General features: G+C 41.1%; 1 protein-coding gene across 1 annotated transcript in view; it reads right to left on the bottom strand.

The window, feature by feature from the left end:
* The window catches only part of NEGR1 (neuronal growth regulator 1), a 290,225-nt gene that overhangs the window by 31,415 nt on the left and 232,155 nt on the right, over positions 1-26,655 (bottom strand). The gene's annotated exons all lie outside the window — the stretch shown is intronic.

The following is a 26,655-nucleotide window of genomic DNA, read 5'->3' as shown; positions in this document are numbered from 1 at the left end:
TACTTCATGTGTAGGTTTTGCCAGATGAAAATTCTACTTGTATTTGTCTCCCAGATGATCCTGGTAACGCTTCCTAGACTCCTCCCTGGAGGAGACCTGAACACTGCACATCTTACCGCATCATGCATATAGAAATAATATCAACCTGTTGGGTCTGACCCTGTAACCGCATCCCGGGGAAGGTGATTGACATAGAGCAAGAGCACGGTACATGACACTCATGACTTACCCCTTCCAAACCCCTTGAGAAGCGGTTGGGAATATTGTTACAGGCTGACCTGAAGCCATGTTTTAACCAGCTCTGGGCAGGGCAGCCCCTGTTCGATAACCTGTGCCGGGCTGGGCACCTCCTCTGAGGCTGTCCTGCTGGGGAGCAGCAGTGGGAGACCCCTGAGAAAATGGGGAGTCACCACAAATGGTCAGGACCTCTGACCATCTGCCAAGCACACGGGCAGGCTTTTCAGCTCTCCAGGAACACCTTCTGGCACCCTAAGATGAGGAGGACCTCACCATGGCGTCTTAGATCCATCCTACGAGTAATTCAGTGATGAGACAGCAGGAAATCTGTCAGCCTCCAACCGACATTCATGTTCACAGCAACACCAGAGAAGAGTCAGGTCATCACAAAGAGAAAACACAGTAATTGCACCGCGCGGCTGCATTGCCCTGTGCACATCCACTGCATCCCCCTGGGCAGAGAATGAATGGGAGAGAAACAGAGATGCGGGGAGGGGTTTTCTCAAAAGGGGAGATTTAAGAAGAGGACAACATATGAAGCCTGGAGGGAAGACAAACCAATGAATGCACAAAGACACGAAGGAGACAGTCCAGCACTACCACAGCGAAGCTGCCCATAATCGATTCCAGTTACTGATATGGCAATGCATCAGGTATGAGTCCCTGAGAAAAAGTACCCAAACATACTTCGTGAATGTATGTGGATACTGACCTGGGCTTGAGACAGGACTAGAGGTAGTAGGCTCAATAATTTCTACAAAAAGGGAAAAGGAAAAAAAAAAAAAAAAAAGAGAACATTTGGGAGTTAATCACACATGGAAGACAAATACAGAATGAGACAGCAAACAGTCATGCAACAGACACGACAATTTTATTTAAAGATCTGGCTGGCGATCACAGGCCTGTGACAAACATGCAGTCGACCAGAGTCCTGTGCCTATGACCTATCCATCAGTGTCTGTCTTTTCCCAGCTACGTTATTCATGTCACACCAGTATACAACATCGGGACCATCACACTCCGAATATGCAATTAGTTTTGCCTGCCACCTTGGCAAAGCCACCCTTGGAGTTCTCAAGCTCAAAAACATTTCTCCTGGGAGCTGCTGAAACCTGGCTAGAAAAAGGGGGTTTTGTTCACTTTATTGAAGGTAATTTCCCGTGATGAATGTAAGTCAAGGTAACAATTTTGAACAAAGCATCTTTTTAAGTAATAGTTTTGTGCTTTAGTGAACCTTTAAAAATGCACAACTTTTTAATTATTGAAGTCTTTCCAGAAGAAAACATTTCTCAAAAACATCAAACATTGAAGATGTTTACTTCACCTGGGGCAACCAGTACAAACAACAGAAAAAGTTAAGAGCACAATTCTCCAGGATTCAGGTCTAATGAAATAATCACCTGTGGCTTTTCATTATAATTTTACTTTAAAATTCATTATTCTGTGCCTTTTTATTAGCTTTGAATAGTGCTATGCAAAATGAAATACCAGCCCAAATCAATCTTGCACAGAAGCAAGCTAGCACCTCAATGTAGCAATTCAATACTCTTAATAAAAAAGATTTAACAAAATTACCGAGCTCAAAAGATCATTGACCATATCTTGACTATAACAAGAAACTAATGAAAAAAAATGTGAGCGAGTTGACAACAATGGATGTGCAGATAATAGCTGAACACACTCCCCACTCTCGTCCAATTTTGCATTTTTCCCCCTACAATTACTTTTCAGGTGAATATGATGCAAAAATGATTCTAAGTGAAATAACAGACAAATATTTTCCCAGACAAAAAGTTATGAAGTTTCTTTACCAAATTACTGACGTTAAGAATTCTGCTAATACAGATGAATGTTTCCAATCTTAACAATATTTATTTGACATCTTGACAAATACATCATTGCTGCTGATAATTTCAAATCACATTTCTAAAATAAAATTGAATTGGAACTGCGTTACTCCAACTTTACAATTTTATTTGAAATTTAAAATCCATGAAGGCTGGTGACAGCTCGAGCAGTCGTTAACATAAAAAGGGTTTCAAATCTAGTATCGAGATTTCCTACCCCTGCACAGGGGTCATTGATGTATGTGGCAGTGGAGAGAGGGAGAGCTGTGGGCAGATGAGTCAGTCGGCCCCCAGATGTCCCCCATTAGTTCCCACCAGTCCACAGTTCGGGCAGTGGGAAGGGGAAGGTGGAGATGAGGGTGCTCCTGCCGGGAGCATCCCAGGGGATGTGCAGAGAGTCAGTGAAGGACATAAATGATGACAGAGGATTCTTCTGGGGGTTGCATTGTGCTTCAGACAAAGGTTTCTGCTTAACTGACCGGCGTAAACAGGGGTTTTTCCCAGTATATTTAACAGATATAAAGCAAAATCACACAAAGCTACAGAAATAATGATTGTACGGTGAAGACTGATGAACTGAATTGATTTCAGAAATGTTGAATTTTTAAAAAAGCATGGACTTGGCTACAAGGGCATGGATTAGGAAACTGTACAATAGCTGTAGCTATTGTGGGTTTTGAATCAATCTGCTTAAGACACCAATTCTGCTTTGAAGGTCCTGGCTGGCGTCTCATTACATGGGGAACCTGCGAGAGCCTGCCGGGGTAGAGCCGACTGCGAGGAAAAGGAAATGCTAGACACCAAAATGTTCCACCTGCCTAGAAAAAAAGGTCCTCTATGAAATAAGGTTGTACTCCTGCACAGAGCAAACATGATTTTAGCAGGAGAAAGAGAAGTTGTGTTAGAACAAAAGACTTGGAAAAAAACAAGGAATCATCAAGATTTCCCTGATTTTGTATTTTAATGGCCATTTTATAAGTTTTATAGTAATTTGATTTACTGGTCTTTAATTTCTCCCAAATCTTTATATTCTGAAAAATTACATCCTGCTTCTCATGTATAATTATCAGCTTTGCTTCAAATGCATTATACAATGATGACAAAAGTTATTTTTTTGGCTACCCTAAAAAACCCAGGATCTTTTTCTTGTGAATTTAGGAGTCAATCCTTCTTGTTGCTATGGCTTCCTATAAAGGAGAAGGTTCCTCCTGCTGCAGAATAACAACATTTTCTGTAACAATCAAGTAAATTAACATACTCAATGAGTACAATATTTCATTAAAAGGCAAAATACCATACCCAAACCAGCAGGGATTTTACTAGAATCGTGCCTCTTTTGGAAACATTGGATCTAGACTTAATTGTAGGTGCTTAAGGTAGCATAAAGTCACAGAACTGTAGTATCATTGAGGCTGGAAGCAAAGGCGATAATATCATGTATTATTCTTGCAAAAATCTCATTTTTAAAATACATTATTAGATGAAGGAATTGGAGAGATGGATATATTTCTAGTTTCAAGTTCTAAAACTTTGCAAATCTTTATTCATTAAATTGTTCAGGTCTATAGAGAGAAAACAAAACCAGCTGGTTCTTCTATAAGCATGCTAGGCTGGTTCATTAAAATTAAAATATATTTATGACTCCTTAGTAACACTGGGAGGCAGGGATGTGTAGGAAAGAGTGGCAGTATCTGTACTTCATTTTGCTGGGACCCCACTCCTACATCATCAGGACTGCTCAACTTTTCAAGGGTGGTTGTGGGGAAAAAAAAAAGAAAGTATAATGGAAAAACATGATATTCTGTGCTTTCAGCGGAGAATTCTCCTTGAGCAGAACTTTATAGATTTGTTTCATAAACCAGATGAAAAGCAACGTGTTCACACCACCTCCTAGTTTGCCCTTTACAGACTTGGTGTCGCCCGAATTGCTACGTGCAGGATCCTTGCTCTTATCTTCAGGATCATCTATTCTGGTGAGGCAGGCGTGAGCCAGAAGCATCTCATTATTTTAAAACAGAGATTTAATTTAAGCTGGGACCAAAAAGATAGAAACAGGAGTGTCCTGGGCATAGGAATACTGGCATAGCGTCACTGGCTGCTAAACATACATGGAAAACTGGTAATTTCTGTCAAGGTCTAAATGTACTAATGCCCAAAACCACTTAATCTTACTTCCTGGCCTGTGTTTGTCTTTGTCCCTGTGGCTGGGTTGGGAAGGCTGCCCTCTTTTCAGTCCTGTGGCTGGACTTGCAGACCAACTGCTGCTGCCAGTCTGGGGTTATGGGGCAAATCCCACTGTCAGCTTCCAACACGTGGTGGATGTGCAAGCGAGAAGGTCAAAACTCATGGTGGGTATCTCTTCTGTGTCACGAGGCTCCAGGGATGCTCAAATGGGGCTTCAATTTTTTCTAAAGTGCGTACAAACCTACCTTTTACTGCCTTTTAAGTTTCAGCTCTCTTTACAAACACCCTATGGACCATGCAGTGAATGCTTGGGGATGCTGCCAGAGATGCCACCATGGAAAGCAAAACTTCACAGTGATGGTTTAAGACACACAAGTCTGGAGTTAGAAGCCCCCGACCTGTCCCTTTAGAGGTGCTGACATGCACTGCAAATCTGTGGAAGTCATGAAGCAGCTTTTGGAGAAGGGTTGGTCCACCCAAGGACTGGTGACAGCTGCCCTCTGGGGTCAAGGCTGCATCCCTGACTTGGGCAGCTTTAAGAAGAAAAAGGGGGAAGGTTTGGAGAAGCTCAAGAAATCTCTTCAAGTGTGTGTAGGAGGAGAAATAAAACAAAGTAAACAGACAGGACAGCAAATAAAGTATATGATAGCAGGTGAAATAAGTGCATGGAAGAAGTACGGATGCTGCTGAGAACAGCAGTCAGCTAAGTGATGCTGTCGGAAGGGGTGTACAAATCACAGCCTGACACCGAACACGGACAGGGAGAAACAACAAAGCTGCCTGTAAACAATGCAGAGAGTCCTGGAAGGGGGAAGGTGTCACCAAACGCGAACCAGTGCCGATGTGGCTTGAGCTGGGGTGGAACAGAGTAGGGAGCGCTCCGGGAACAGCACTGCATCCTACGTCGGTGTTGTGATGGAGTAGAGAAAAGTCAGAGGCGGTAGCACAGGTGAAACAAACTGTCTGGGTTAACATTACTTTGAGAAAGGTAGAGAAGTCTTCCTGGGACAACACAAGGAAATCTATCTATCTGCAAAGTCAGAGTTTGATAAAGACAGCTAGAGAGTTTTTAAACAGAGAAATGCACCTACAGGTCCCGGTGTAAGAGCCCAACTTGGCGGAGGTGAGGGAAAGGGAAATGTGGGATAAGGTGTGCTGCTATCTGTACCACGTTGTCACGGGAAGAAGTAAAACATAATGTTCTTTTAAAATCAATTTTGGTTAGCGGTGGTGAGCATATGCTAGAGCCAACTGCTGGAAATAATCTGGCGTTAGAGAATCAGCAGTTGAGTGACTTTAAATAAAGTAGAAGAATAAACCCCACAGAGTTGTAACTACAGCTCTAATCCTCAAAAGAGAAATCTTTGGAGAATATAAGCTACTAAAGACAGCTGGGACAAGGAGGTGCAGTTTAATGTCAAGGACATTTAACACTGCCTTTTACCAAAAGGAAAGAGATAGTATCTAGAAATTCCTTTCTGATCCCAGGCAGAAAAAAAGCTTGCAGTGAAAACCTCTTAACAAAATGGGAAACCACCCCATGAAAGGCTACACAGCACAAGGAGGAAAATTACAAGGAACAAAAGCAATTTGCCATAAAGAAGTGATGTCTGGGAAACCCAGATGGGCAGGGATGAAGCGGGAGTTGCCCAGAAGCCCAACGGAGCTGCACCTTGGAAAGGAAACCACAGCAAACCTGCTGCAAAACACTCTTCAGCCCCATAGATACCTTAAGAAAAATGAAAGCTCCTCTGTTCACAAAGGTAGGGTAGAAAAATTAAGCATGGACCTAAAAATAATTTTTTTTTCTCCAGATTTAGGAAAAGCTTAAAAGATGGCATTCTGCATAACAAAGTGGAAATGGAAATTTCCAGACTGAAGTTAAAGCAAAATTCAATCAGCTCAGGATACTCAGGTCAGAAGGATTTAAATACGTTTGCACATAAAATCATCAAAACAACAGTAAATTCATGGGGAAGGGAGGACAGCAGGGACAGCAGGACTGAGAATTAAAGATATGTTCAAGGAGGGTGAGCACACACAACTACAACTTCAGGGCATTGAAGGCTTTAGAAAAATATGCAGAAGGAGCTATTAAAGGATATAGGCAGGTAAAAATAAGCAAGTAAATAAAAACTGGCTGTTAGTTTACAAGGCCAATTACTTGTAATTATTTGCCTAGAAAATCTCCTAGTATACGATTAAGGAACTGAGTAATTCATCGGCCCCTGTTTGCATGAACAAGCGGGTATAAACCGAGAGTGAATGCATCCAGAAACGCCAAGTGGGTCTGGAGCCTTTATAGCCTCCCCGTCCTCGCGCTGCCTCCTTGTCAGAGCTCGTGCAAAGGAAAACCAACTCCTTCGAGGAGGAGACTCGATTAGCTTATGGAAGGGATTACACAGCGGAGCAGCCTGCGGTATAAGATTAGATTCACTGACCCAGGCGTCCTCCTGGTCCCAGCGTCTTAATAGCATAAACCAACCTTTTTTCCCCAAGAGAATATGAAAAACTCAGCAAAAGTAAACAATGCGTTGTTTCAGTCTGTTGCCTGCAGAAATCCAGCCTACAAGCCTCTGACTCTCAGACAAAAACTACCAGCGAGCACCCCACCTCCTCTTCCATCTCCCAGACCCACCAACCAAAAGCAGATCCAGAACTGCCCACGTGCCAGGAATTTTTCACATCTTTCCATTTAAAAATGCACAGACATTATTAGTGACGGATGCATCGTTACATCGTCTCCTGGCATACTCCAGGTCAAACATCCTTTTCCATGAGTTGTGAGTAGTCCCTCACCCTCTGCTGCCAACGAGGCCACATTTCCCTGTCCACTGCTCACAGACTTGAGCTCATCAGCCATTTGGGACAGAGCACAGCCACTCACACTCACAGCTCCGCGTAATTATATCGAACCGTAATTGTAACGCCATCTCACAAAGAAGAGTATGATCAGTATTTTCCAGAATACAGTTACTCCTGTGGAGTTTACTACTTCAGCAACACGAACCATTTCAATATGAAACTGCAGTCTGTGAAAAGAGTTCGGAAACGTAACAGATCTCAAACTGGCGCATGATGCTTCCCGTTACAAAACATTGCAATCTCGTACAGAGGGGTTGGCCAATGAAGGAAAGAAGCGGAAAGCTACCAAAATCTCAGTCTGTACTTGCAAATACCACAAGTTGTCCCACATTGCAAGTTTAAGATAAAATTTCTGTAAAAAGAAATTTTGTAAAACCAAAAATTGCTCACAGTGTTTAATGAAGCAGTAACGGAAACCTCTTTGGTGTGGCAAGTTGATTTATTATTTGCACAGCACTAGCACAGTCACAGTCAGGGCTGTGGGTGAGGGTCCCTAACGCAGCCCCCTTGGAGCCGTAGCTCACATACTGGTAGGACTTTTATTTAAGATTTATTAAATACAGGAAGGGAAAGGCAATGAAGAAGATACAAAAAATGTGAAGTTTGGAGAAATCTGGAACGCCATGGGACCACGCCAGATGTATGCCTTTGTTCTCCTCTCTCTTTTTTCCATGCCTTGTCCTGGCACAAACACAAAGGAGAGAAGAGTGCTCATTATTTATTCCCATTCCCCTTCCTTCCCCCGTGCCCCCACGTCAGCTTTCTGTGTTTTATCTATAAACAAAATACAGAACTTCTGACAACATTCCCATTTCTGGTACCTTGCCAAACCCCTCAGTCTTCATCTGCTGGTTTCTGTCTCTGCATTTTATACAGTGAATTTACTAATTTTTCTAATAATAAATTTGAAATGACAAGACACATCAAGCAACTGGACTCAGTACTTGGCATTCTTCGTCTGTTGAGACGGTTTTGCCCTTGAAACAAATTATCTCCTTCAAAGCAACAGAAAACAAAGTGTCTCTGTGGGTATCACTTGTGAAGCCCAGTTCTGCTCTAAATATTGTAATTAATTTCATATTAACGATATTTTAAATGAAATATATATATGTTTCCAGCGTATGAAAACTGTAAGGATATCCGCTGTAGATCAAGGTCTTCAGAAAACCACAAATCACAAACAACAGATGTTCATCAACACAGACCCAGCCCGATGCCACCCTGCAGCTGGGGCGAGTGGTTCTGTGCCCACTTACCAGCAGCGTCCCTGCCCCGAGGCCGCCGTTCCCCTGCACATGCAGCCGCCAACGCGAGAGCTCGTTTCTGCCAGTGCTGGAGCCGGTGAGGAAAGTCTCTCTGTTGCGTGCAGTGGGTGTTAATGCTGCCATAAAGACCATTTCGATCCACGAGGGAAGGATAATTCTTCAGCAGTATAAAAACGATGATGCTCTTTTCCAGGTCTCTGGAGCCCCCTCCCAGCATGAGCTCAGCGCCAGCCCATCACTGGGACCGTTATGGAAGAAGTCTTGAGTTCAAGCTACGAACCCAATTTTCTATTACAAAGATAGCTTATTTCATCACTCTGCAACTGGTCCAAAATGAAATTGTTTAGGCTGGCACGATTGATACTGTTTAGGAGGAAACCAGTTTTTAAAAATGAAGAATATTCTTTATTATGAGTAAAGCTGTATGCCACACTCAAATTTTTCAGAATTTGAAAATTCAATTCTGTTTTTCAGAATAAAAACCAATGCTATACATGTCTGAAATATAATTTAATTCTTTGTATTCTTCACTAGTATGGTGACAGTCAGTCTAACCTGTTTTACAATAACTATGAAGAGAAACTATGAGGTGTTTTAATTGATTTCTGTAGCCCTCAATATTGTACCATCAGTTACTACCATTCTTTGGGTATTTTGATCCCAGATGTGAAATGACTATTGGAACAAACTCAAGTTGCCTTTAGCTAAAACTTATGTTTCTTGAAATCTCGTTTGAGGATATGACACACACAAGAGCACAGAAATCCATTCTGCTCAACAGTATTTTCTTAGGAAGGCTGAGAAGTCAGATACACAATCAAGAAAAGATACAGGTTTAGACAAAACCATAGCGCTGACATACGTTCTAGTTTTTCTTTATAATGCAATTCTATTTTTTCTGCTGTTTTGCAGTCTAGTTATTAATCAACAACACTCCAAACAGTTTCCCTATTTATATTAGGTTTAAAATCCCATAAGTTTTCTTAAGATAAATACAAATTATTTTAAAAGGTATGATTAGATATTTATATTTACTATAGAATGGCATTTACATACACTGTGTAAAAGAAAGCACAACATTATGATATATTTTATTATAGGACGGGGGTAGGTGCTTACTCAATATTGGTAACACCTTATCTAATGAGAGTGCAATTTCTAGATCTGAGAAAGCGTCAAAACATGATGCTACCAGACTGGCACGCTTACAGATCATAAGGAGAGCATCTGGTAACAGGAGAATACAAGAAGCTTGTTTCATTTCTGTCTGCATCAGTAAAATGGTTGGATTTTGCCGTAATAATATTTAGATTTCCCATGTATTGGAGGAATCAATAACTGTTCCAAAATACAACTGGTAATTAAATACAAGCACATTAATTAATTAAAAAAAACCCCTCATCACTATTTTCAGTTGTGACTTTTGATAATTAACCAGGCTTATTTAATTTAATCTCTCCTGGGCTTTATCAGATATGTTAAAGATTAATAATTTATTTTGAAATGAAGGTCCTTAAGCCTAGGTAAGCCAGAGACTGTTGGAGTACAATGGTAAATGGAAAAACATATTAAATAATAAATCTTTTGGGTGGAAAGTATAAGTGGACTGGGTAGACACATGTCCTTAGTTTATTCTGTGTCTTTTACTCACCATTAATATTTTGCAACTGCAATTTGAGATCTTTAACAGGTTTGAGTTATTACACCTTAACTGCCTAGTAATTGTTTATTTTATTTAAATGGTTTGTTCTTTTACTACAGGATGATAAGTATTTAATAGCTCAATGTCTATGAGACATTAACAAAAATAAAGAATTATTAAGCTTGAGTTTGAGACCTGAAATTGCCAGGTGACTTCCTCACTCCATCCTTTGGCAATCCTCACTGCTCTACACAAAATAGTTTGCTTTTGCTTGATAGCAGGAGTTTTTCAATAAATATTCAAATATTTTGAAGCCTGTAGAAAACCACTTTAATGACACCTTTTAGCGTATTCTTGTAAGAGAAGTCCAATGAAAGTTAAGTTTCAAGAGCACTCACTGAAATCCATTTCTGTGGAGTACCAGACCTGAGCACCACACATACTCTTAGCTGGTACACAAAAAATAATGGAATGAATTTAAAATTCTAATGGAATTTGATTTTCTTATGAAAAATCAAAGAAAGATACTAAAATAACACATTTTTAAACTCTGGAGTCTATTAAATTTTAAGAATGTATTTAATTTTTAATAAGTTCCAGAATGAATCATATTTTATGTAGAATGAACTATTTTATAGTGTGTAAAAAAAATGTTTTAAATTTAATTTGATTGGTGGGGGGTGCAAACCACTAACAAGCAAAAATTATATTTCCATTAAAAACATTCAAAATAATATTTAAAATAAAGGTCACACATTTGATATTCTTACCAGTAAGAGTATGCAGTTTCCATCCCCACTATCACAACAATTTCATGTCTATAACACGTTGGTATATACTCAAGGATTTACCTTTCACAGAAATGCTTGTACTTGGGGGAAATTAATAAATCAGGGAAACTTATCCTGAACAAAGGGAGTTTGGCCAAAGCACCCATTCATATCGCAGTCTGCTTTTTGAGTCTCTACTAGTTTATGATCCCATCACTAGTACACCTTTGCACTAGTATTTACAAGCACAGAACTATTCAAAAATGAAAAAATAAAGTGCAACAAATTTCAAGAAACAAAAATAAATTTGAATAAATGAATAATGAAATTTTTCAGCTTTAAAAAATAAATTTGAACAATGAAATCTTTGCAGATTTCAGAACAACCATCAGCACTTGCAGCCTTCTGCAACGTGTGGCTGAAGAAATTCCTGCAAAGCAAGCCTAGGAGAAAAACGTAAAACAAACCACACGAAGGGTCACTTACGTCAGGATAGCAAAAAGAATTCATTCATTAATTGCAAAGACAATATGGTTATGGGTAGTTTGGAGATGGTGAAGGTTACATGTAGAGAGAAGCCAAGAAAAGGCAAAGAGCTCCAAAACCAGGTAGAACGATTTTGTTCTATGGCAAGTCCCAGGCACACCCTGGGTGCGTAGGGCTGTCTGCAGCCTCTCCCGAGGGGCCTCTGGATGGAGAAGACCCACAGCAGCAGATACGCACCCGAGAGAGAAGTGATGCTCCGGGTTTAAGGAGAAGGGAAAAGAACCAGCAGCAGCTGGGCAGCAGGGAGCTCTGCTTTCATCCCAAAACACCATGGAGATCAAAACAGTCCAGCCACCCCGGCACTGGGGACACACATTCTGAGCAAAGCCACATAAGGATGGGTTTTTTTTCAAAGAAACCGAGACCCTTTCAGATGCAGAGAAAGATTTCTGAAGCGTTACATTTCCAGCCTAGGGACACCCACCGCAGTTTATGAAATATAACAGTACCTTTCACAAACGAAGAAAACCTCAAACAGCACTTTTACATTCTAAAAAGATACATCAATAGGGCTCGTTTGATGTCAAATCAAAAAGCATTTCTCTCAGTGCTGTGTATCCAGTTACAAGACACTGTCAAGTATTATCAAAAATAAAAGGTAATAAAAAGCACAACCAATTTGCAATCTCTGCTGAGGACCTGTGTTTATGAAATCTTCCACATGGTTTACAATTTTTTCCTATAACGTTTATCAGAAAAGCACTATTGAGGATATGATTTATGAAATTCCCTTCCCTTGCACACTTGAAGCATCTCAATTTCGCAACGAGCGGCTGCACCCATGGCGGACTGTCTGCCAAAAAGGAAAAGTTAAAGCCATTGTTTTAACCATGACCAGTTAAGAGAAAGTTTTTGAAAGCTTCCTGTCATAATCTGACCTGTCCTGGTGTTGCCTGACCACCCATTTCAACTGGTATGTTGTGGTTTGCCCACCAATCCTAAACATCTGCCGTAGTCCCCTCTAGGCGACATGTCCCAAATGTCCAGGGACAACCAACCAGCACCTGGTGACCAGCAATGGAGAGACTTGTAAAAGAAAAAGCCTTAAAATAAATTGCAGATTTTTAATGAAAATGAATGGAGGAATAGGAAAGGCTCTGTTCAAGGAAGAGGGAAAAAAAGATTTTAGGAGTTTTCTGAAAGTGATCTCTAAATGATCAACCAACCCTTCCCAGCCTGTTGCTCTCCTACAGCAAGTTTACAGAGCAGCGCTGCATAACCGACCTGCAAGATGGACAGAGAAACAGAAAAGAGAGACAAACAATTGTCAGGGGTGCTACACTGCATATGACCTTCTGTTGACATTGAAGGTCTAACGAGGCTGCTAACGAGTCTGCCCCTTTCCCCGTGCAGTGTCACCTGGGTGCTGTCTGCGCCTTAGGCAACAAAACCAGGGTGAAGCAAATAGAGAAACCTACTGAATTTCTATTTCCTGTCAACATTTTAATTACGTCCACAAAAGTTACATGAAATACCCTGTTTTTATTTAGTTGTTCAAGTTATAGTATTATGAAAGATAAACAATATTTGCTCATTATTCCTGATTTCCTATTTCAGATTTTCCACAGAGAACTGCTGCTTTAATGATTTTTACAGCTGTTGAGACCATAACAAAATGAAGAAAAAATGACAAAGTAGTCTGCATCCTTTTAGCTTGGTCTTTCATTCATATGTATAAATAGGAAGCTTATGAATAATGTAGATCTAGAAATCTGTTAGCATTTTTGCTGTTCAGAAACATATGATTAGCATTGCTCTGACTCCCAATAATTATATTCTTGTTCTCAGAGGTCATTCTTTAAATCTGCACAACTGTCGCTATATTTCTGGAAGTAAATAAGACAAAATATAAATTAGAGATGCAATATGACGCATGCCACGGCACTACCCCCTTCCTGGGTGTACAGTCGTACGCCTGGTGCTGCTAATACTTGTTTAAAACAAATGCTTTGGCCAGGTTCATGATAACGGGCAAGTTTGTTAATTTTCTCCCATTTCTGAAGATGCACAGCTCCAATAAAAATAGCCTGGGCGCAGGGGAATCTTCCAGGAGGCACCTTCCTCTCCCACACTGCCCAGTTAAACCCTCTGCCAGCGCCAGCCTGTTTTCATTCATCCCATGCAAGGCTGGGGTATATCATTAAGCCAGGCTTTGGCTTCTCTTGGAAAGACCAAGTGGCATACAGAAGTGCTTCTGCTTGCTGGCTGACTTTACCTGGATGCTGAAAAGAGGTAGACTTGGTTTTTTTTCCAGCAGGCAGTGGAAGCTATATGCAATCCATAGCAGAGACAGCTGGCCTCGGTGTTTAAGACCTTTGATCAATACGCGTGGCAGCATTTGCTCTCACACGTGCACATTTGATCTGGGCTGTGGGCTAGAAATGCTGTAAAATGTTGTGTTCTGTAACCAGCAAGAGTAATTCTATTTTTTCCCCATTTTTTTCAATGGTATCTCTTGCCACACTAAATTATACTTCTATGATAAAGCTGTATTTTTCTCTAAAGCTCTGCACATACAGAAGTGCCGGTTACACTGTGCTGGCGCAGAGGTACCGCTCGGCCACACACATACTAAAATTGCATCACGCATTTATGCTTTGGCTAACACAAATAGCTCATTTCACTGGAGCAGAGCATGATTTCTGAATAAGTATTATTAACTGGGGGTGCAGTAAGGGTGTAAGGGTGCAAGTCCTGGTACAGAAAAGCCACGTTCCTGCCTGTTCTCCTCTGACTCAAGCGCAGTGACTCGGGGCTGGGACCCCCACACCCCATGGGCACACAGGGCTGAGGAAAAGTCCCAACTGCAGCAGGTGACCAGGCAACTCATCACCCCATTTATCAGCCAACAGGAAGGAAACAGGGGAATCTGCCCAAGTTACAACAGGGCAGCACCTTGGACACAAGGAGCGGACTGGGAAGAGTTTGTACTAACTCCAGGTACCTAGCCAAACTGCTAACATTTGGAGTTGATATATAGGCCAATAGATAGCACCTGCGCAATCAGGGTCAGCCCGTAGAGATGCTCCCCCGGGCCAGGGGGAACCCGGGTTCCTGACCTAACCACATCCTGTAGGATTTCCCAGGTGAACGTCATCTTCTCCTGCTGCTTGCAGCTCTGGGAATACAGGCATAGACAACTCTTCCCACAATAAAAGTCTCATTTATAGACATTCTTGCCTGATCTATGCATTACTACTGTGTGTAGAGTAAGCACTCCCATCTCCACAATCCTCATATGTATATAACACATGCCTGGAAGAACTAGATGCTGTTCAACTGCTCTGATATTTGCTTTCACTGGCGCAGCAATTTGTAAGTTATTTAATAATTACCGCGTAATTATAGTTCTGCTGATCCCTGATGAACTGAAATCCACAGACAATGCCTATCAAATGAATCATTACAAATCTCTATAAATTACATGGTGAAATGTGCCAATGTCATGATGAAATTCATAAAAAGTCTACAATTTCTGTAAAAGGAGACTTAATTAAGCTGGAGTTATGGCTGCACATCTCTACCAGAGTTTAAGAAGCAGCATATTATAAGATTTGACTCTGAACTTTTCAAGAGAAATAGAGAACTACATAATGCTACATGTTCAGAGAAAAAGAGAAAGGAACACAACAGTGAACCTTAATGTGGATTATTCCAGTTACAAATGAGTCAGTGAGGTACAACTGTTTTCCATTTGGTACAGATGAGTGTTGGAAAATAGGTAAACAGGAGATGAACAGTGCCTGGCTAATCTATAGATTAAGTCATGCAAACCCTCAGAGGAAGGAAATGCATTTATTGCCTGGGGAGCTATAAAAGGCTGTGATCAAGGAACAGAAGTCTGCTGCAAATAGCCTACAGGAAAATAGAGGCTCCAAGCACCCACATCAGTGGGTTAAAATAAACAACAAAATGTGCTCCTCAAAGGATTTGCTTGCCTCCCGCAAGGGATTTAGATATATCAGACTGTAATAGCTGTTGTCAGACCTGATAACTTTTTCCTGGTCAAGGTAGTGAAACTTAAAATATTAGGTTACCTGTTATTTACGTATTGGGATCCCACCTCAGAAGATTACACCCAGAACAAGGACAACTCCCTGCCAAGGTCAGAGGCAGGCTGGCCTTTCTGCTGCTGTGTCTACTGCAGCATCAGCACAACTCCTCAATGTTAAGTGCCATGCTACAGCCTAGTATCTTGTTGCACAGATGAACTACTATTAGAGTATTATAAACATAATAGTAGCATGCAAGAACTGAACATATTATTTCTGGAAACAGAAGTATATTCTCCATTCTGGATACCAACTCGACCTAAACCTGGCTCAGATAACCCTGGACTGGCCCAAACTCCTCTTGCAGACCCTCCTCAGCACTGAGGATGCCTACACTGACCCTCTCTATATCATCCTTTCAGGTAGGGTTAGACCCAGGCCAACTGTTTTCATTAATGCCAACCACATACCCCACTTGTTAAACAGGATAATAAAATCAAATCAGCACTAAATCCCTGGGTTAAATTGGGTTTTGTTTAGCTTTGCAGTAAGGTGTTCATTGGAACAGCAGAAAAGGAATTTTACGCGAGAGATGCGACTTCGTTTTTGACTTTTTTTTTTTTGTATGGAGCAGACCTGAGGCTTTTGGTTCATTTCTTTAGCACTGAGGACAAATCCCTTTGACAAACTCACTGAGCTTCGTTGCTGAAATAATTCCAGTTGCTTGCCCCACTGCTCTCCGTTAAAGACTGCTGCAGAACCCAGCTGTTCTAAGGGTTAGAAATCCTCCTCTCTCAGCCTGGATTTATGCGTGACAAAGTCATACCCACTCATTTGTGGACCAGCTCCATCCCTTAGCCTAAGCCCTTATTTTCCCAAGCAGCGCTTTATTGCACTGATTTACATGTGGAAGCAACCCCCTCCCAGCCTTTGCGCAAATGTTCCCTTCAAGGGCGATTTCCTTTCACTCTGTCCTCATGTGCAGCATCGCAGCCAGGTGCCAGCTCCAGAACTCTGGGCAAACTCAGCAAAAATTAAGAGTCGTTAGCAGCTCTGTGATGAGCTCCAACCAGAGCTCCTTCCAAAAGGAGTGTCAGTAGCTACAGATGCACTAAGTATTGTTATGTCCACGAAAAGTCCCAGGCAAAAATTTCATACAAACTGGGGGGTGATGGTTTCTGTCCCTGGCCTGGGAATTTTAGTTAAAGTAATGCAAGCTTTTAGGGTATTTTTTATAACAGCTATTAACAAAGACCATAAAGAGCTGAACTACTGTTCTCCCTTGCATTGACACTTGCATGTCCTGGACATGATGATCTGCTGAGGCCGCACACAGCACTGGGGAACAATATTTACAGAGCCTGGGAGCAGTTTCAGCAACTGCTGGTTGAGAGTAAATGCCAAAAGGTCAAGAATAAGCCTTTCATTTGCAAACAGAATTGGACTGGCTGCAAAATATCTTTAGTAGGAGAACCACATGTCTGATGGGTGACATACCGAAATTCAGACAGGATGATGACAAGCAGTGCAGGGAAATTTTAATCTTTTTTTCACATCGCATCCTAATTTAGAAATCTGCATTCAGATTTCAGATTTTCCAAAAAGTGCTATTTTGCTTCAAAATGTCAACCACTTAGTCATTAATTAAAAGTACTATTTTAAAACAGCCATACTTTATACAATATACTGCTCTGCTATAGGCAGGAATCTATTTTTTAAACTCAACTCTAGGTTAAGAAGAAAGGTGAATTACCTTGCTGAAGATGAAGAAATGCACAGAACTAACTACCTTTAGCTGTAAAATCATAGTTTAAAAGCCTCTGATATCTCTCTTGATTTAGATCAAACCTTGTTGGACCCTGACTCCAAAGTTAGTTTCTCCAGTCTGACAGACATTTTCTCATCTCCTTGCAGCACTGTGGGAAGCTCAGCAATAGCATTAGCAAAGAAAAGGGGCTGGTACCAGATGTACGTTTTATTGGCTAAATAAATAAAAGCTGTACATGACTGCTGTACTGTGGTGTGCCTTAGTTTACTGTGGGGTTACTTCATGAGATTAGTTGCTTTCCTCCTCACATCCCCAGTAATTTAAACATTTTATTCTTTGCCTCAGAATAGCATTTAACAGTAAATTAACAGCATTTAAATTACCAAGTTCTCAGGTTTGTGTTTTATCTTTGAATAAAGTTAGTAAGTCTAAATATTGCCTCTTCTAGAGATCTGAATATCTTTTTATAGGCCAATTTATAAAAAAAGGTCTATAACAGTAACAGCACCCTACTGCACAGTAAAATTTAGATTACTCTTATAGATGCTTCATAGCAGAACATTTTAAAGTCAAGATATCAGCTTTGTTACTTGTGATAATGTTTGGAAAAAAGTACATTTCTGAAAAATTCATCCCAGGTCTGTTTCACTGAGTATTTTCTAATATTGCAAGCAGAATCTAAGCATCTGATGCTAACATCTTTCACCTGAGGTTTGGAAAAGCCCTGAGAAGAGCAAGTTTTTATGCTCAATTTACTATTTAAACTCCAGTCAAAATCTCAACATATAAACCTATAGGTGGAATTAAGGATAACATTAATTTAGTTCTCTATTTCAGATGCTTATTGAAATACCTCAGCATTTTGTTACTTATGTGATTCAGTACAGCAGTTATTTAGTGTTTATAGTGTGGGTTCACTGAAAGAGCTCTCATTTTTAAATCTCTGAATCTATTTTTTAACTTTCTTGTAGCCAACCCCCCCCCCCCCCCCTTTTTTTTTTTTTCTCTTCTTCTTTCTAATCTTCTTCAGTTCACAAACTGTTCAGAGGGTTAGGAACATGTAGCAGCTCTCAGGGAAATGCAAATAGAAGCTGTGGAGATTGCCTCTGTCTTTTTTTGCTAATCTCTAAATTAGGGACACTTGACACAATAGAAGCACACATGATTTTCAGATAAACATTATTTGGTTTCAAGAAAATACTTTTGTTAAATAACCTAGAATTTATTTGGTAAATTATTTCAGTTAAGCATTTTCCAACCCATTGGACTATTTGCTTAAATACTGAAGTCTTGGGTTTTAAATCCATTCTGTGATCTTCATGAAAATTCTTGATATCCTTGATCAATAGCTAATTCCTTTTTAAAGCTCCATGAGCTTTGGTCTCAGCAACTTGTTATGAAAATAAGTTCTACACTTAATATTTTAATGAAGAAGTGCTTTGCATTAAGTTTAAAATTTGCCACTGATTAGTGTAAGTAAAAGATCTCTTGGGCTTGTTTTATGACAAAAACATCCTAACATACCTTCTCTAGACTAGCCAATATTTCAATAAGCTTCTTTTCCTTTAGCACATAAACAGTAATAATCTTTAATCTCTTGACATGGGAATTTTTTTGTCCTTTGTTTTCTATCACTCCTTTATGAACCTCCCCCTCCATTCTGCAATATTTTCAAGGCCAAGGCTGAAGTGTGTGTTCCAGATTGAGTTGTAATGCACGTATCATTACGTTATACCACTTCTAGCCCTCATCCCATTTGTTATACATGGTATTCTTTGGATTTCCAATTTTTCTAAAAAGTTAATTTACTTCAAGGTTTTCTGTCCCCTGAAAAGAAACACAAATCCAGGCAGAGCTCTGACCGTCAGTGCTCCTCACCCTGGCTGGGACATGGGCAGCTGCTGCCTTCAGTGGCGAGCTGTAAATAAGTTCCACATATGACCTTGAATGTTTTAATCATAATTAAGTGATACCTAAGATGAACATTTAGACATGCTTCTTCAACCTCCCTGATTTTTCCAGTTCAGTAAGATATGTGCCTATGGTTATAATTGCACATTTTGAGAATATAAACACAAACGTAACAAAACGTAACATAAAGGCAACTTCTGCAAAGATCATGGGCTTGGGGTTTTTTTGTTTGGGTTTTTGTTTTTTTCTGTTTTTATTCCCCTCTCAAACACAGATGCACTCTCAGGCTTTTAAAGTTTCCTCTAAATGTCAAGGAGAAGCACGTGTTATTGGCCTTGCTCAGACAGGTTATTTCTCCCTCATCCCATCTCAGTCACTTATTGTCATATAATTCAGAATAAAGCTCAAACTGGAAAATGGATTGAAAGAAAACTTCTCCTTAACTCTCAGTAATTGTTACCTGGAGCAGCCGTTGGCATCCATATGGAAGGGTCTCAAACCCAACATCTAACAGAATTATCATGACTTACATAAATGGAGGATTTGGCCATTTATCTTATTCTGTATGAATATATGAATTCAAGTTTTTAACTCTGCTGGGCTCCTTGCCTCAGCAATATCTCATGAAATTAGTTCCCCAGGTGTACTTGTGATGTAAAGAAAACTGTTTCACTTGCGTGCTGTTCAGCTGCATTGTACATCTGCATTTCACCCTGTGCAAGAACGGGGAGAGAAGAAAGGTTTTTGCCTTGCCCATGAATCCCATGGGGATGGCTGAAAGTTTTCAGAGAGTTGTTTTCCATTGGGAAAACAATCACTCAATTAAAACGCCCTGGGTGAATACCTTGATCTTTGAGAAAGGTCCACAAGGAACTGACTCCCAGATTTATAACCCTGCTTCTCCAATTCCCTGAATTTCAACACGCTGATCAGGAGCTGGGTGTCTGCCACAGTCTCCATCTCCAGGACAGGTCCTTTCCGTGATGGATCACCTCTCCTGCAGCAGCTGGTCCTATTAGGCCAACTTGGACATGGTGAGCAAAACCAAGGACTTAGGCCAGAAACCACATCAGTGAAAACAGAGCCCACACAGAGGGGGAAAAAAGCAAAATCACCTTCAGTCTGTAACGGAATAGGTACACCACAGCTTTGAGATGGGACAATGCATCACACAAAGACTTGGCTTGGCTTTATAAAGGGGACACCATGAAACCCTTCGGGTGTGGGCCGGGATGTCCCTTGCAGCCGGTAAGAAGTCATAAGAAAGCATGACAGCTCAGACGTGTGACTACCCCGTTACAAATGAGTTGGAAGTTCCCAGAATGGATTTCAAATCTGTTCCCTGTCCATCGACCCTCCTGGAACGTGGAGGCAGAGACCTTCCCTGCGCGCTCAGCAGGAGCTGGATGAGCAGATCCGGCAGTGATGGCACCTCCGGGGGCAGGATGGGAAGGGACACCCCCAATGAAAGATTAGGTCTGTGGCACCAGTTCTCTGCACAGTGATGCCTACAGGAGACTTTGGGCTTGATTCAAACCTTATTAAATCAATAAATGTCTTTTGACTGACTGCAGCAGTCTTTGAATAGGCTCCTAACAAGTACAGGAATTTTCATTTAAACTTTTATATGTATATAGATATAGCTATATACTTTTTTTTTTTTTGGTGCAGACCAGACTTCCTGGCTGAGACATAACCCAGAACTATGCAAATTGAAGTTTGATTTGCTTTGCAGACCGGTATCTGGGAGAGAGAAAAGTAAAATCTTTCTTAGATAATTGGACAACGGCTGAAACTGTGGACCCAAAGGGAATTTCCCTGGAGAGTACATTTCTTTCTAGAAATGTCAAATTTGGTAGGCCAGGCAAAGCTATTGAGCTAAAACTTATCAGAAACCTGTCACACATCCAAATACACTAAAATACGATTTCTCAGTCAATAAAACGAAAGTGCTGAGTTGACAATAGCACCAAACCATGATGACCCAAGCAGTCTTTACACGATAACGAAAAGCCATGAAAATTACTGATAGTAAGGACCTCCTGCGGCAGCACCAGCCTTGCAAGGCCCGTGCTCAGCCTGGGCAATACAGGAAAACTCCCACGGGAGGTCCCGAGGTCAGTGCCATGGAGAGGGGAGCGCACCCAGCGATGCAGCCCAAACCTCATCTGTGCCAGGAGAGCTTCGTTCCAGGCGGAACAACAAATGCACATCCTGAAGGAGGTCTTGGGCTGCAAGACCGAGTGACCGACCCGAGCAGTGCAGCCTCTGCCACCGAGTCCCCGCAGCACAGCTGCATCGCACGGCCCCTTCGTTATAAATATGGCTCCAGAGAGTATAAGTTTAAGAAATTCCCATCCCAGCTCCTGGATATGTTTGGAGAAAAAAAAAGAAAAAATGAAAAATGAAAAAAAGAAAAAAAAAGGAAAAGAAACTAAAGTTTACTAAAGCTGGAGGAGTAAGTGCAGACAGAAACCTTTAAGGTTTAAGAAGAGTCACTTCAGGAATACAACTGCTGCTCAGGTATCAGACAACATTAAATCGCCATTGCAAAATGGTGGTGGAAGGGTACCTGTCCTAGCAGCAAGCCTGCTTGGCCACCCTGTCTCCACTATTATTGACGATGGTAAATACAGGCGTTATTGCTACATGAAGTATCACACTTTGGATCATTCCCTTGGCCATTTCAGAAGAGGCTTTTAGGAACTTGGAGATAATTATTTTGCCATGGCACTGCCCTTCCCTCCCTCTGCTCCGACCTCATTTCTTCTCACTCCTGTGAAACCCTGCTCTCTCTTCTTCCCATGGTGACTATGATGGGTGGAAACAGGCTTCAGCTGCTATAGGAAGATGCTTGGTTTATATATGAAGGAAAAGTGACTAATGCATGAAAGAAGCGTGTCTATAAAATGACCCCAATGGTGGAGGGTCACTATGAATCAAAGGGAGCAAGTCCAACAACTGCCAGGCATGCCGACCAGCATCGTGTGTCCTCAGTCAGATGGCTGAGGTGATCTCTGAAGTCCCCTTAAGCCTAGTTTTTCTTTGATTTTCATGATTTGGCACAGCAGCAGGCACTGCTAGGGAACTACCACAGAAAATGGTTGCCTGTCCCCTTATTTAGAAGATGTGTCATAGCAAGGCCACTACACCACTCTGCAGACACCCTCCATACCTCCGGGTCTTTGACATTCCAGAAGACGTAGCCAGTGCTACACCAACTATACATAGTGCCACTGAGGACCATCCATATTATTATGTGCAATTTACAATGAGTTAATTTAAATTTTTGGAAGAATTTTTTTTTTTTTTTTGCATTTCAGACATGAAGCCTGATGTATTAAAAATATTAATACAGCAGTTTAATTAGGAATCTTTATATAGGAACCAGGACACAATGCAATCAACACATATAAATTGAGGGCACGGTCTGGTGCTTCCTGGCATGTAGAAATGTTTGAGACAAGCTTATAAGCATGTTGCACTCACCATAAGTTCACAGTTGGATGCTTATTCAATAAAGTAGTTCTGTTTAGCTGCAGCAATTAAATTAGCACAGAAAATACTACCACATCTCTCACACACCTTGCTATGTTCCTTCTCCTTCCAAATGTCACTACTGACATTTTATGCAGCTCTTCACAATTATTTATGGTTTTGAATAATTACCGATATTATGTCTAAGATTTCTGTATAAACCTGAACTGCAGTAACACCTGTGGGTGACATAACCAGCCATTTAAAGGAAATAATTTCTTTGGCAGCTGTTAGTAATGGACATGGATGCTTCCTCTGTATTGCAAGTTTTCTGAAGGTATCACTTACCAGACAAGTTATTTATAGCATTCCTACAAGTACTAGGGAATGTATAAGGAGGTGCTCTTTAGAAAATAAAAATAATACCTTTACTTAAGAATAATCACAAACATATCTACTAGAGAAGCAATGATTATTTTCATCTTCTGCGAGGTGATGGCTTACATCAATCCAGACTTTTGTGGATGACATATCTTCAGGGGACACACAGAGATCACATATGTAGCAGTGAATTTAATGCCCCTGTGAACAGTCTCTTAAGTAGGTTTATAGTTTCTGTAGATATATAGATTAAATCTACATGCAGATTAAAAATGTGGGATTTCAACAGCTGCTCAGTTTTCTGCCCTAATTTAAGTGCTCAGGCAGAGGAGATGAGGACAGTTGTGCCTGCCAGGCTTGCAGAGGCGTGGGGTTGGTGTTGCACCCCTGACCGAGCCAGGATACTAAAACGATTCACCCTACAACCTGACATATAGAACCTGGATCCCCAGCTCCGTGGCACAGAGGTGAGCCCTGTGCCTGGCCCAGGGTCTCCCTCCAGCAGCTCCTCAAGAGCTTGCGGTGGCAGCATCTCAACCCACGTCCTGCTGCGGGGAGCAGGGGCTGGGAAACAGCTCCACCTTTATCCTCATTGATGAAAGGGAGGAAGAACCTTCTGCCACGACTCAGCTTTGATAAGAGAACACTACCAGCTGTGTCTGCTGGCCAGGAGAGTGCAAGGGCAGGAGACATCTCAGGAAGGCCGTTGCTGCTTTAGTAGCAATAGAGACCCTCTCAGTTTTGGCTGCTCGAGAAAAACATAAACCTACCTCAGTGCCAGTGGTTAATGATAATTCTCTCCCCTCACAATGGCCTTGCAAATTTGTTTGTAGGAAAATGCCTTTTGACTTGAATTAAGATTGTGCTAATTTAAAAGCAAAATCCACTTAATTAAAAAAGGACTATTCTGTTCCCCGTTGGCTCCTCACCCCTGTAGATGGAACCTCTTACCCTGGGTACATACCGTAATGCCTCATCTCCTGGGTTTAATGAATCAGCAAATCCATGCTTTATTTACAGGAAAGGACTACATTCCTCTTCGTCTTAAGTACCAGAAATTCTGAGAAAAGCCAGCGCAGACTGTGCTAAACATTGGATCAATTAGGCCCATAGATGGCAGGATGGGACTGTCCAACAGACACTCCTCATGTCCGTGCTCTGGGAGGATTACGTACTTCATATGATTACCCACAAAAACCAACACATTTGGATGATACAGAGGACTTAGCCATGAGTAATTAGCAAATTGCCATTCATTATTAATTTATTGAAACCACTGCTTCTCTGTATTTTTCCCGCAAGGCTCAGTCCTTCTATTTTACAGCTGCTGAATTTATTATTAATAGCTAGATCTTAGACATGGCCAACAAGTCTTCAGTTAGGGATATGATAAATTTTGTAATGTTTGAGGTGTCTGGGATGTTCATAACTCCTCAGAGGTGAGGTTCTTCTGCAAACCGATCTGGCTATCTGTCCCTGGGACAGAAGTGGTGCTGGGTGACCTTCTGCTGGGTGTCCCTGGCTCACGGCAGCAGTGGGGTTGTCCTCTGGCCATGGGTGATACCCTGGACAAGTTCTCCTCCTGCCCCATCCACCCCATGGGCACCGCTCCATTAATCTACCGTCTCCTTTGCTCAGGCCATGTCTCAGCCACAAAAAGTCAGCTTTTACCTTGTCCTGACATCCCTTTACCCACTTTATGACTTTCTATTAGCTCAAGGTTGCCTTTATGGATCACAGAAAGCCAGAGCCCTCTCAGTAGAAGAAATAATCCTTTTTCTGGTATCCTTGAGTTTTATATCTGCATAGGATGCAGACACCAATAACGAAGAATACGCTTTGTTCTGTCCCTGAGAAAGGCTCCCAGCTGTGCGTAGCTAGGACGTCATTTATATATTATACAGGGATGTACAAAGAAAGAAAATACAGATTTTTCTAACTCTGCTATACAAATTTTTCTTTCAAAAAAAACCCAACCAACAGCAGACAGAAACAGCCAATTAGCAATTACTTAGCAGTATTGGGCAAGGTGCCAACATGTAACAGGGGAGGTGTGCAGGCATCCACGCTTGGGCTCTGACGTGCTCCCACTGTAGCTGCGCGTTGTGGCAGCGTTTTGATAAAACCCCGCTGTGTCTTTGTGCCCCCACCATGGGTCCACAGGGGAAGGCAGCGGGGCGTGCGGCAGGGCTCCCGAACCGCGGCCGTTACTGGCGGCTGCCCTAACGATCCCCTCTGCATCTCAGACTGTGTTGCGCCAAATGCAATTAAGTTTAAGATACGTGCTGAAATAAGACATCAACATCTAATTTTTAGCATTTGTCAAGTAACATGAAAATCAAATTATACTTAACCCTACACTTGACTATCTAATGTTGTAACCAACCATTAACTGCTAACGCTTCCCTCACACATACCTGGACCAGCGCATATGTTCAGCTATCGTTGCCAACAAAATAAATGTACGTAGTGTTTCACAAGAGCAAATTCTCTCTAAAGGATTAAGGAGTCCATACTTAATAAGTTGCTACCCCGTAATTTTTTTTTTTTTTTTAAAGTGATACACTTTCTAGATAACATTAACGCAAGCTATGAGCGAGGAAAAACTTCACCAAACGATCTTCATTCCCAACCGAAATCTAGATCCCCACCTTTTGGAAACCTCTCCTTGTTTTGACTAGATTAAAAAAATGATAGTGTAAGACATTTCATCTTGGTCTGTCAGTCAAACCTCTGAGCCAGTATCATCCCCATATTTCATTCTGTGAAGTCAGGATCAGACCCAGATTTCAGTATTTTCTCTCAGACTGTTCCGCTTCACACATCCCATCTCTTTCATGACGGAGAATATCTATTTTTATGACTTGTAACAATGTACTTGGTACTTATATGACATGTTCAACCTCTGTATCTCAAAGCGGTTTTTAAGGGTGGCTACATGGTACCTCAACAACTTAAAACTGATAAAAACCTGGCAGCAACTAAGAGACAGATTCAGCTCTGCTCTGTTCAAAATTAAACCAAACCTTCATTTTACCTTCTCTGAATTGCAAATACACCAAATACTATCTGCTTCTTGCATAATATTCCTTTGTTTTAACTTCTTGCATTTTCTGTTTTAAATAAGTGCAACATTGCTTCCACTCTGTTAATGATTTCTCAAATATTAAGTAAAATAGCAGCAAAGGCTTCATGCTATTTTCTCCTTATTACATATCTTCTGCAGTAATTTAGAATATTCTGACAATAAATATAATCAGAAGTATATTCAGAAGGAAGTTTCATGGTTACAAGGCAATAACCCTAGGATTTAAGCAACTGAGTATCTACATTTCCACTCAGTAAGGAATATCTTTATGTAGAGAAAAGCACGTAGGCTATATTCTAAGTTTTGTCTTTCAGTTCTATCACTATTAGAACAGATTAGCACTGAAGTTCAACTACGAACATCTTCGGATGCCACTAACAGATGGCTAGATATTCAACAAATGTGAAATACTACAAATCCACAGATAAAAATATCTTCCAAGCAGGACATTTGAGACTCATTTTAGGTAACCTTCATGCTAAAAATCTCAATGCTTTGTTTTGCCTATTACAACGCTTATTGTCTTTTTCAAAAGATTTAAGTCCTCTGTGACTTCTCTGTAGCAGAGGTCAACGACCGACAAACCGACCTGTGAGCAGGACTCTGGCACACCCCAGTTATTCAGCTCAGCATACTTCCTGAAACTAGCTGAAAAAGTTTTTAACTTTATTTACAGTGGTAC

Source organism: Strix uralensis, chromosome 8, assembly GCF_047716275.1.
Source record: "Strix uralensis isolate ZFMK-TIS-50842 chromosome 8, bStrUra1, whole genome shotgun sequence".
Classification (NCBI taxonomy): domain Eukaryota; kingdom Metazoa; phylum Chordata; class Aves; order Strigiformes; family Strigidae; genus Strix; species Strix uralensis.
This window is presented reverse-complemented; position numbering and strand designations above follow the sequence as displayed.